A 3,196-nucleotide genomic window follows, 5' to 3' on the forward strand; every position below is an offset into this window, starting at 1 on the left:
AATATTTCCAGTTTCATTCATGATATTGGTAATTTGTGTCTTCTCTCTTTTTTTTTTTGTCAGTTTTTCTAGTTGTCTGTCAATTTCATTGATCTTTTGAAAGAACAAGCTCTGGAGAAAGCATTTTGTAAATTTCTTAGATCATATTTGGGCCCCTGTTGCCCATAGTTTCTCTCAGATGCTCCATCGATAATGCAATGGGCCCATACACAAAGTGTACACATCATTGGTCTTAAAGTTAATGTCTAAAAGAGAACATTTACCACAGAGGAGGGACTCAGTAGCCATCAAGCAGGATGGTTTGTCTTATGGATGTCAAGCAGTTTCTCTTCTGCAATGAGCCCATAATCAAGACAACCATTATAGGGAGGGAGATTCGACATAAGCCCATCATCACGAGCTAGCCTCTTACCAAGGTGGATCCAGTTTCTGTCACTGGTGAATGAACTAGCTGTCAGCAGCAGAGAGGAGGCTGACACGAAGCCCTCCACATGAAACCATGTTCAAGATGCCAGTCACTTCATGATGGGTTGATTACTTCAAATCCCTTTCACCGTGGAAGAATAGTGATTTTATCCTTTCCTGGATTGATATGTCTTCTTGAAATAGGTTTGCCTTCCCTTCCCTCAGTGCCTCTACCATAACCACTACCGGAGGGCTTTCAACACGTCTGATGTATGGACACAGGATCCCTCAAATTGTGCCTCAGATCAAGGGGCTGCTTTTATTGCAAAGAAGGTGTGAAAATGGATGCATGATCATGGGGACTCATGGACTCATGATATAAAGGCTCAATTAAGGTATTAATCCGGGGACAATTCCCATGTGCTTTCATGCAGATGCAATACAGACACTGAAGGAAAGGCGGGTGTGTATTGCTCTGAACTTCAAAGTTGAAATACATGGGTCCAGAAACCAAGTGGCTGAACCAGGGTTGGCCCCTCTTACCATCTCGCTTAGTGACTCAATTGCAGAACTTGTGTTTCTTATCTCTACAACCTTAGGCTCTGACTGATTAGAGGTCCTGGTTTTCAGGAGCAGGGGTTGGGGGCACTTCCTCAGAGACAATGGTTCACAATGGTTCTACTTGTCTGGAAGCTCTGACTACCTTCTTGTCACTTTGGACTTCTCATGCTAGTGGAACTATAAGCAGAGAAAGAACTGACGAGACTTACAAGATTCTGATTACTATTTAGAGCTAGAATTGCACTTACATAATAGGGGCAGGAAAGAGCGTGTCTGCAACCCAGGACATACACTGTATTACCTCTTGATTCCTCTGTGCTTGTCAAATGAGTAAACCAACATCTGCAGCAACTGCAGTCTGATGAGCAAAGGGAGTAAGTGTCTCAGGGATGAAAGTCTGTCATCTGACCAGGCGAGCAACCTAGATGAGTGGAGGTGCTGGCTAAGGTGAGGGAAATTTAGAATGGGTTGTAGAAGAGGGATATGATGAATATCAGAACCAGATTTAACAAGGGCAATCTAGGTTGTTTTACTAACTCTCTTGTATTAAATCCTTGCAGAGATTGTGCCTGGCTAGCACCACTACCGTGTAGTGGACTAGATTGTAATAGAGGGTGTGAATGGATCCGAGTGGTGCAGATAGTAGATCATATTCCATCCCTCCAAATTCTCCTGGCTCCACCTCTTACTCCAGATACTCTACAGGCTTTGACAAGCTCAGCAACCACCCAGGGCGTCAGCTTAAGCTACTAAGCTCACCTCTTGGCTCCTGCTCTGGTCTTTTCTGATGCCTTGGCAGGGCATGCCCTTGAGAACCTGCTTCACAGTCTCATGTGCAATCCAGAAGTGGGGAGAGTACTACCAGTGGGGCCCCTTTAACCTCTTTTGTCTCCTGGCCAGGCAATTTTGTAATGCTTTTCAGAGTTCCCTCAGAAGATTCTGGGGGAGGTCCAGTACCAATTGCCCATAGCATTTATTAAGCAGATAAAATATCCTTGTATCAACTTTCCTCTTCTTTCCTCTTTTATTCCCCCACATAACACTTCTCCCAGGGATCACATTCCAAAAAATGACTGCAAGCAAACCTTCATCTTAGGCCTTGCTTTGGGAGTAATCCAGGCTCAGAAAATCAAGAAACATCATTGCAAAATAAAAGTTTTATCTTTCAAAACTATACACATCCTTTACAAAATAATTACAAAAAATAAATAAACATAAAAAAATATATTTGAACTCCGAGACTCCCAAGTATCTGTGGACTACAATTTGAGAAACAGTGGTGTCAGATCTCTTTTTAAGGCAGTTTCATAGAACCAGAAGTTTCACAGAACCAGCAGTTTCACAGAACCTGTGGAATGACCAACAACCTATAGTATGGGTTGGGAGTCAGTCATCTGCCAAGATGTAGCTGCAAAGTGTACAATGGGGGCACAACGTCCACAGTTCACTTACTAGGGAAAAAGGAGAAACAGCCACTAGGTGGGCAGATAGCATTCTCTGGCAATAAGGACATATGTGATTAATGTTAATAAATGTGTCTTTCTCAAGAATTTGTTATTGGTTATTTATTCTTACCCAGAGTCAGACATGGCTAAACATATAGAGTAGTTAATACTCTGTGTTAATGATATTGAGATATATGGTATACATCTATATAACATATATATATGATATATATATATATTAAGAAGAAATACAAGTTTACATTTCAAAATTAATCTAGTTTCTACATGTTCTGGTTAGACTTTCAACAAAGATAACACTGGCTCTTAGGTTTTAGCGATTTACTTGATGTTAAATGTGGCAGCATGATGTTTCAATAGTAGAAACTAGGAAACAAATTTAAAAAGTCCTTTGTGCATTTGTGGTTTGCATTGAGTAAGCTAAGAATATATTTTTCCATTGGTTATTGGCCATTGTTAAAGCAATTGAATTATTATACTCTTATCCATCATGTGATGTATTTGGATTTATAAGAGAATACAGACAATGGATAAATATAAATTTTAAAAGAGCAAAATCAAGACTATAAATAAGAAAAATAACAATCACCTGATTGTTATAGACCATCTGAATATAGTTTTCTAGAAATTGTTCAATCTGTACAGACAAAAAATAAAACGACTCCCACTGCGTAAGAAAAAAAAAGCAATAAGATCTAAATCTTAATCAAATATTGTTCAGATTCCTATAGCTGGGGGCTGGCTTTACAGGAATATTCAGAAAGTTG

The sequence above is a fragment of the Propithecus coquereli genome, unplaced genomic scaffold (assembly GCF_000956105.1).
Source record: "Propithecus coquereli isolate 6110/MARCELLA unplaced genomic scaffold, Pcoq_1.0 Scaffold141, whole genome shotgun sequence".
Lineage (NCBI taxonomy): Eukaryota > Metazoa > Chordata > Mammalia > Primates > Indriidae > Propithecus > Propithecus coquereli.